Here is a 10,012-nt window from a genome sequence, read left to right on the forward strand (position 1 = left end):
ATTTATTTGTTATAGTCTCTTTCTTAAAACTCTTAGAGTCTCTCCATAGTCATTTTTATGAGTGTCATATGTATTCTTTTTTGATATAGACTTGTGACTCGTATTAGACTTTCCTACCGTATTCTTGGAGATGAAGTTAGTATTATTGTGTTGGAAATACTTCGTGAATAAGGACTATAACTTGTTTGGTCTATATAGGTTGATTGTGTTCTTGATTTCTAAGACAGGTTTATTTTTGGATAGTCTTAAATCAGGGAAAACTCTGTCCGATTTTCTGTAAATTACCGATGAGGCTTACTTGGGAGTACTTGTTCCTAAGCATCTGTCATGATCCTAAATTGGATCGTGACACCCAGCTCCGGGGTGCTAAAGAGAAAGATTTGGCCCAGGCCAAAAGGATCAACGAACTCGAGGTCAAACTCGCTGAAGCCAAGGCTGAGGTTGTTGAGGCCAGGGCTGAATTTGAGAAGTGGGAAGGCCACAATTGATAAAACCATCGATGTGTACTTAGGGATGTTGACGATGTTCAAGTGGAGCTAAGGGAGGCCTCCGATCGGAAAAAATAGAGTAATATTGTGGCCAAGTGCCAATCTCGGAGGGAGACCCTCGAAGAGATACATGCCTGAGGTTTCGACCTCACAGAAAAGATAGCTCAAGCAAGGGCGCTGGAAACCGATGCTAGGTTTCTCATTTCTTCTGACGACGACGATGACGATGAAGGCAGCCAAGGCGGGTCTGACAACGAAGAGGGGCCCGGAGAGGAAGCATAGAACTAGCTGTCAGCAAACTTGAGTAAGAAAGTTCATGATTCTTTATCACACTCAAATACCTACAGTATCCCAGAAAATGCTCATCCATTTTTCATACTTGGTTCATTTCAAAATTCTTGTAGATATGCATTAATCAAAATTAATGGTGTTTATTTGGAGCTTGTAGAGGAGATAATTTTATCTTATAATACCTAATAATACCACATTACCTATATAATTTTAGATGAATAGCCGCAGAGAACAATTAATCTAAATAGTCACCACCACCCAACTGCTTAAACTAAAAATAACCGGTAAATATATAACATATGAATAAATAAACTATATAATAAGTATATCATTTATGTTTATCGGCTAAAAAAACAATAAATAAAGTCAGTTATTTATGTAATGATCCCTTTGTCACCTTCTTTCCATAATATAGAAGGTGGGTTATTTTGGCGACAATTATTGATCATAGATTTCTCCATCAAGTCAAATAATTAAATTTTTGGTATGATTGAAATTGCCGCAAAACCTTCTCCCTCTTGGTAACTAGCTAATATAAAGGGGGCACTTTTTTTATTTCACCTTTTTGAAATGATGAATTTTTATGAAACACTATTTTAGAGCCTTGTGAGCATCTAATTTTTGACCATGCTTGAATTTTTTTAACTCCTTCACATCATTTAGCACGAACCTTACCACTAACACAACTATTCCTTCACAACTCACATTTTCACTCTATCTTACTAATACAAACACACACAACAAAAAAGTCAAAAAAGAAGGAGGAAAGTAGGGGACAATAAAAGGAAAATGAGCGTGTGAAAAGAGGATGAGGGCATCATCTTGCACCCTAAAAAACCCAGCTGTAAAGCTCATGAAGAACTGGTCACTTTCGGCCAAACAAAGTCAAAAAAAAAGCAGCCATCACACTACATTTTTTCCGCCATAAAAACAGTCATGTAAAGCTCCTCTTAAAAAAAAGAGGGACAACCCAAACTTCGACCCCAGAGGCCAAAAAAAGAGCAGGGAAATTTGCTGCGATTGCTGAAAAAAGCAACAAAAAGGCAGCCAAAAGTCGCCCAAAACTCACCCAAACCAGCTGGAAATTCAAGCTCCAAAAGACAGCGAAACAATCCTCAAACCCAGCAAAAAATTCGTCCATGTCCAGCATCCTTTTTCAGCCCATTAACACATCTCTAAAATCAGCCAAAAACCAGTCGCAACAGCGCTAAAACAGCAGCAGAGATCAGCTGCTAACAACCCCGAAAATCAGCTCTAATGCTACCCAAAGCCAAGCCTAAAATACCCCTGAAATAGCCCTGACACTTCTCCACTTTCAGTCAATTTCGTGCTTCCGATAATGTTGTTCCATTGGAGGTTCCCGGTGGTGGTCGTCGCTCTTGGTTTGGTTGTTTAGTACCAGCAATTTTAAAGTTTGGATTCAATCAATACAAGGTATATTTTTACATCAATTTTTAATATGCTGTTTGTTTCTTTGTCTTTTAGCCATGTGTTTATTTTAGTTTTTTTTTAAATGTGATGATTGTTTGTTTTCTTGTCTTTTATCAACTTAATGCCCTGAATCAATAGATCTAATGAATTAAACATATGTAAAAATGTTTGTCGTTTTTAAAACATAAGCAATTTTGTTAAAATATATTTAGATTAGGTGAGACGGTGGGATTTATCGGCACTGGACTAATAAGGATTTGGACTTAATTGAAAAGAGGCTTAAGACTTGTAATTCCTTTAAGTGACTTTGACCAAACAATCTTAGTAATAATCAAGTGTCATTAGTTGTGTATGCGTATGCGTGACATAGATTTTGACGCACTAAAAGAGTATATGTACGCGTGACTCGTTACAAGATTTTGTAATCAAGTAATTAAAAGTGGTAAAATATAAAATAAACATAGGTCCTAAAATGAGTAATTAAATAATATAAGCCAAATATAGTCAATAAAGCGACCGTGCTAGAACCACGGGACTCGGGGAATGCCTTATACCTTCTCCCAAGTTTACAGAATTCCTTATCCGAACTTTATTTTCGCGGACCGATTAAAGTAAAGTCAAACCTTCCTTTGACTAGGGATCCAAATAAATGTTGACTTGGAACACCAAAAAAAATCAATTCTAAGTGACGACTCTGAACAATAAAATAATCCCTATTCAAATTTTGCCACTTTAATTGGTAAAGCTCTTTAACCCACAATCCGTTATATTTTGCACACTTATCTCTTGGAGGGGTAAAAAGGGGTGTGACAGCTCTGGCGACTGTGCTGGGGAAACAATAAGAATTCGAGCTTGTACATGTTGACTTTTTATTTGGCTTTATTAATTTTGTAAATATTGTGATTTATTTGTGTCTAATGTGCTACCTGTTCGCTTTTTATCATTTTGATATTGTTGAATTGTAAATATAAACTGGTTTCCCCCTCTGAGTCTTTTTGAAATTAAAAATTAGGCATTTGCTTGACATAGCCCGCTTTCTTTGAGATAGCCGAGGTGTTCGTCACCCGGTGAAGGATTTTAGTCACACCTGTTTTTGGCGGGGAGCACCACCAGTTAAGCCGGAAAGCAATGCTACCAGTACACTGACCCTCCTCGGCTCGAGTTGTCCGCTCGAGTAAGCCAGTCTAGATACCTTCTCCAATAGGATCTAAACCTAGAAGAACAAGCCTCATGCCAGATATCCCTAGTAGGTTCGCTTTATTTGCATCACGTGCATTTGACTTAGCGAAACTCGGCACAGGGGCCGGGTCCGTATAAGACAGGTATCCTCTTTGAGACCATCATGTTCACGTATGTGCTACTTGATACATCATTTGGAAGGCTTACTTGCATTGTCGACCGGTTTTAAATAAAAATTAGTGTAATTATTAAAAAAAAGAATAATTCTCCTAGTTTAGTGCAAATAAACCTTTTTAATATATATATATATATATATATATATATATATATATATATATATATATATATATTGTAGTAGTCTGGTGTGAGTTGTAAAGATTAATTTTCATTAAAAAAAAAACAAAAGGGGAGAGTACCCTGTTTTACCGAACTACGCGGGTCTGATTCTCACCGGATGTGAGATACGTAGGCAAACCTTATCGGTTCCGGCCCCCAATTTTTTTTATTGAAAAAAATAGAAAAACAATTCCCTTTACTTTCTTCTTTAGAAAAGAATTTTTTAGAGACCCCAATTTTAAGAAAATCAAAAAAAAATTCAAAAATATTTTCTTCTTTTTTCTTTTAGAAGTCTTTCTTCCACAAAAAAAAAATCAAAATCAGAATTTTTTTTTCTTTTCAAAAATCACAAAAAATTAAATAAATGAAAAGAGCAAAAAAAATCGAAAATTCAAAAACAATAGTTGAACTCCAAATTATTCCTTTTTCTGCTTCAGAAGTTTTTCTGAAAATAAAAAATTCTTTTTAAAAAAAGTTTTTCTTCCAATAATTTCAAAAACGAAATAAAAAAAATCAAAATTCAAAAATATGAGTTATATTTTTATTTTTTCTTTAGAAGTCTTTTTTTCAATCATTCAAAACAAATTTAAGAAAAAGTCCAAATTTTTTTTTTTGAAGTCTTTTTTGTTACCAAAAAAAAATCAAAAAATATTTTCTTTGTTAGGAGCTTTCGTGGAATTATTTGTATATGAGTAAAAAAGAATTAGAGTTAGTTTGTGTACTTTATTCCTGATTTGTTTCTGAACTACGTAATGATCTGATTCATGCGGCGTCATGATACGTAGGCAATCCCCTTCGGATTCGATCATAACCATAGAATTAACTGAGGAAAAAATAAACTAAAAAAAAAGAAAGAAAAAAAAAGAGAGTGACGAAAATAAAAGAGTGACAAAAGAAAAAGAAAGGAGAATGCCAAAAAATAAAAAGTGACAGAGACGAAAAAAATCAAGAGTGATTAAATAAGGGTAGAAATAAAAGAAAAGAGGTACATACTTAAAGGGTTAGTTAAGGCCGGGATGAAACATGCAACCGTTCAAACACATGGTAGAAATGTTTAAATATTAGGTGCATTGCATCCCCAATGTGCGATTTTCTATGTGTTAAATGTCTCAAAACTAACGAGGTTGTGGTGTGAGCAAATTAGTCAGGTTCTGTTCAGGTGGTTGGTTTTGTTGGTATGCAGTGATGAACGCGCAACCTTGCACGCGGCCACAACATTATACACAAAACCGAGCTCCACCTCCCAGAAATGCACATCCTTACCCAGCTCCATATAATCCCCAACCAAATGATCTCCAATACAATCTTCGCCCAAGAGAGCCTTTCAGAAAGAATCAGTTCACCCCTATTGGTGAATCGTATTCAAGCTTGTTCCAAAAGCTAATCAGGCTAGATCTATTGCAGCCAGTGGCCCCGAAATGGCCGAACCCCGAGTCCCCCTCGCACCGAGCTGATGTTAGATGTGAATACCACTCTAGAGCAGTGGGACACAGTACAAAGGACCGTTGGACCCTCAAAAGGGTAGTTGAAGATTTTATTGAAACTGAAAGAATCGTTTTTCGGGATGAAGAAGCTTCTAATGTGATGAACAATTTGTTGCCTGCCCACAACATTAGGCCAATGGTCAGAATGATTTGTGAAGCTGAGGAATTTGATCCGGCACCGAAGGCCGTTGCAGCCTTTGCCGAGATAGAAGAAAAGCCAAAAATGGTCGCCAAGCATGAAAGTTTCCTATCAAATGGGAGTCTTAGTGGCCAGTCTTGCTATCCTTTCTGCATCCGGATTATCTCAGGGTGTGATCCGGATGTTTTACCTTATTGTCTTACTTTCTGATGCAAACCCTTCTATCTTCAAAAAATTGAAAAAAAATAATAAAAAAAAATCAAATATCAAAAAATCAAATGAAATTAATATTTCATTTTCCAGGAATGTCTCTTTTCATAATCTTGTCATTTTTCTTTCTTATTCTCTTTTTAGTTCTGTTAAATGCAGATTTCAATAACATGACATGCTTGCGGACTTCATGCCCATATCCTGAAAGTTGTTAGGCCTCGAAATAATGAATCAAGGATTAGATCGCAATGAAGATAAAGTTTAAGGAAATAAAACAAAGAGTTGGAACAACTGAAGGAAAATTGGTTCCCAGATTGGAAAGGTTCGTACATTGCAACAAGAGTACTTCCAAAAGAGTGTGTTGCACTTGGGACACATCGAAGGAAATGTCCTTGAAATAACTGTCAATGCAAATACAGTCAAAAGATACTATGTTGGATCCTTCATATAGTACTAATATTCTCCAATTGGGATGACGAAGGCTTTCATTCTTGCTACCCAAACACTATCAACCCTTTGCAAACCCTTTGAGCCGGCTCCCATTCTTTGATCACCCTCTTTGGAACCTAAAGGTGTTATTGCAAAAAAAAAAAGCAAAAAAAAATGAAATGAAAAATGAAACAAAAAATATCAATCAAAACAAGTTCAAGTCACCCTGAACTATGTTTGACTTAATTCCGAAAGGATACGTAGGCAACCTCTCTCTGGGGTTCAGTCACACCAAAATAAAAATTCAAATTCCTCCAAAAGTGAAACTGGGGCAGATGTTGTAATGGTCCGGTGATGATCCCGCCTAAATGGTTCCAAAGTTGTAATTCGATCCAAATTATTTTTACCCAAATCCTTTCAATTCCTTCCGATCAATCAGTGAGAATTTTCAAGGATCATAGAATACGACTACTTGGATCCGATGCAACAAAAATGAGAGAAATAAAATGAGAGAGTCTTATTGGTGAAAACCCACACGGGCACCATGAGGCGATGGTAAGAAGAGAAATGAAAAATAAGAGAGTCTTGTTAGTGAAAACTCGTAAAGAGCAATATAAGGCGAGAAGAAAAATGAGAGATGTTAGCTCGTGAAAACCCTCAAAGGGCGCCCCTGATCGAAAAGAGGATCCTCACAGCCATCCGCACCGATAGAGTCCTGGCAAGGTTTCTCGACTTTGAGGAAAACATTGTGATGAATTTCTAAGAGTCGGACGGTTTACACAGATCAGGCATCCAGTCCAAAAGGCATGTCATGTTCATTGAAGTCCGTATGTACTCCAGATAAGTCATTCTTTCCTTTCCCCAAAAGGGACACTTCTTGTTTTAAACTCATTCTCCATTCCATTGTTTGTTTTTTTTGAATCCATTTCGGTCTAACACTGTTGCGAAACTAAGACAAAGAAAGGATGGCAAAATTGATTTACAGGGTTCTCATTTGGTGCGAGCTAATGTGTAGAAAGGCACCCAGCCTCGTACGGGCATCAAGTCGACCCCGACTAGTCATGGCTGCTGATGCTTTGAAATCAAATCTCTTGGAAAGAGAAAATCAAATGGAGCGCCTATAAAGGCAAATGAAGTTGAAAAGTTGAGTCCCACGTGGCTAACCATCTCAGCAAAGAGTTGATAAAAGCCAAGGCATCCCAATGCTCTAAATTTGAAGTTGGGAGAAAGAAGCCAGAAAAGAAAGGCCAACGAAGGCGAAATAAAATTGGAAAAGGTTAAGTCCCACGCGACTAGCCGTTGCAGCAAAGTTTGAGGAGCCGAAAGTTCCCCAATGCTCCGAAGAAAAGAAAAGAAAAAAAATGATGAAAAAAAAAGAAAAAAAAAGAAGAAAAAAAGAGAGAGAAAATCAGAAGGAAAAGGCCTACGAAGGCAAGATAAAGTCGAAAAGGTTGAGTTCCACCAACCAATCATCATGGCAAAGTCTAGATAAGCTAGAGTTTCTCCAGAGTAAGAAAGGCAATCGGTATTCAGGAAGCAACCAGTTTCAGTTGAAAGAGCCGAGATCAAGTGATCAAAACAATCAAGGCCACAAAACCAACCACCACTTTGAAAACTCACAAACTATTCTTTGTTTGAAGCATGAATAAAGCATGCAGAATGGTGATTCTAAAAGAAGGAATGTCACCAAACGTAAGCTCCTTAAAATCTCCATTTTTCTTTTACTTTCGGCATACATCACTATTGTTCACACCTCCTATTTTTACATAGCTTAACCCAGGTAGAACCTTTTCGCCTAGGGGGATCCAGCTCCATATTTTCGGGTAGAAGTACTCTTCGCTCAGGTTGTTTTTACGTAGCTTAACCTAGGTATAACCTTTTCGCCTTGGGGGATCCAGCTCCATATTTCCGGGTAGAAGTACTCTTCGCTCAGGTTGTTTTACATAGCTTAACCCAGGTAGAACCTTTTCCCCTAGGGGGATCCAGCTCATAATTCCGGGTAGAAGTACTCTTCGCTCAGGCTATTTTACGCAGCTTAACCCAGGTAGAACCATTTCGCCTCGGGGGATCAAGCTCATTAGTTCCGGGTAGAATTACTCTTCGCTCAGGTTGTTTTGCGCAGCTTAACTCAGGTAGAACTACTTCGCCTAGGGGGATCCAACTTATAGTTCTGGGTATAAGTACTCTTCGCTCAGGTTGTTTTTACGTAGCTTAACCCAGGAAGAACTGTTTCGCCTAGGGGGATCCAGCTCATTGTTCCGGGTAGAAGCACTCTTCGCTCAGGTTGTTTTTACACAGCTTAACTCAGGTAGAACCTTTTCGCCTAGGGGGATCCAGCTCATAGTTCCGGGTAGAAGTACTCTTCACTCAGGTTGTTTTTACGTAGCTTAACCCAGGTAGAACCTTTTCGCCTAGAGGGATCTAGCTCATATTTCTGGGTAGAAGTACTCTTCGCTCAGGTTGTTTTACATTAGCTTAACCCAGGTAGAACCTTTTCTCCTAGGGGAATCAAGCTCATAGTTCTGGGTAGAAGTACTCTTCGCTCAGGTTGTTTTTACGTAGCTTAACCCAGGTAGAACCATTTCGCCTAGGGGGATCCAGCTCATAGTTCCGGGTAGAAGTACTCTTCGCTCAGGTTGTTTTACATTAGCTTAACCCAGGTAGAACTTTTTTTGTCTAGGGGGATCCAGCTCATAGTTCCGGGTAGAAATACTCTTCGCTCATGTTGTTTTTACGCAGCAACCCAGGTAGAACCTTTTCGCCTAGGGGAATCCAGCTCATATTTCCAGGTAGAATTGTTCTTCGCTCAAGTTGTTTTACATAGCTTAACCCAGGTAAAACATTTTCGCCTAGGGGGATGCAACATTTTTGTCAGTAATACAGGGTGCCAACCCTGATTACATTTTCTTTTTCAGTAATACATGGCACTAACCCCTGGTTACATTTCCTTACCAATATAGGGTACGCCAATCCCTAGATTTATTTTTCAATATAAGGTACATCAATCCTTAGTTGAGACACCATTTAGACAATCAGGATACACCATTTCCAAATAATCGTGTTTTCCCAGGGTACACCAATCTCGACACTTTCATGATTTTAATAAAGTAATTTAGAAAATCATTACAATAACTCACGAAACTTTCCTAGTAAAAACTGGGACAGAAAAATTCCGTTTGTTTGTTTATTTTGGTGTCTGAGCAGGTTTTGCCTTGAGGCACAAAGTTAGAGATGACCAAGAGAAGTGTCAATCCAGCATTAAAAAAAAGTGAATCCAAAATGCAACAACAGATGAAAAGATTTGGATTACTCAAGACATGACTGGAGTCACGATGCATTGTATTTTCCCGTTTTGATAAGAAGAATGTGTAGAAGAGTCAGTCAAGAAACAAGATCAAGTTTCTGAAGACATAGATAGGATCTTGTAGTTTTCTTTTCTTTAATGTAACTTTTTTATATCTTTGATGTAATAAACAAGAGCGCAGACCGGAGCCTCGACGGAACCTCGCTTGACTCCTCTACTCGGCATTCCAACCTTTTCCTTGAACTACACGCGACTTGATTCCCTTATAACCCGGGATATGTAGGCCGTCCAAACCAGGACTCGGTTTCACTCTTTGTCTTTTATTTCTCTAATTTTAAATAATGACATGGCCAAAAATTAGTCATATCACTCATCTTTTCTTTGTTTGAAAACTCTTCATGTTTTCAAGCAAAGAGGGGCATGCTGTGAGCATCTAATTTTTGACCATACTTGAATTTTTTTAACTCCTTCACATCATTTAGCACGAACCTTACCACTAACACAATTATTCCTTCACAACTCACATTTCCACTCTATCTTACTAATACAAACACACACAACAAAAAAGTCAAAAAAAGGAGGAAAGTAGGGGACAATAAAAGGAAAACGAGCGTGTGAAAAGAGGATGAGGGCATCATCTTGCACCCTAAAAAACCCAGCTGTAAAGCTCATGAAGAACTGGTCACTTTCGGCCAAATAAAGTCAAAAAAAGCAGCCATCA

The 10,012-nt window shown here is 37.8% G+C and overlaps 1 long non-coding RNA gene across 1 annotated transcript; it reads left to right on the forward strand.

Annotated features, from left to right (window-relative positions):
• The first annotated feature begins 1,450 nt into the window (after window positions 1-1,450).
• On the forward strand, window positions 1,451-9,537 carry LOC142182669 (uncharacterized). The gene is made up of 2 exons (XR_012711554.1): window positions 1,451-2,213; window positions 9,192-9,537. It is a non-coding gene; the product is annotated as an uncharacterized LOC142182669 (long non-coding RNA).
• The last annotated feature ends 475 nt before the right edge of the window (window positions 9,538-10,012 follow it).

Source organism: Nicotiana tabacum, chromosome 7 (genome assembly GCF_000715075.1).
Source record: "Nicotiana tabacum cultivar K326 chromosome 7, ASM71507v2, whole genome shotgun sequence".
Taxonomy (NCBI): Eukaryota; Viridiplantae; Streptophyta; class Magnoliopsida; order Solanales; family Solanaceae; genus Nicotiana; species Nicotiana tabacum.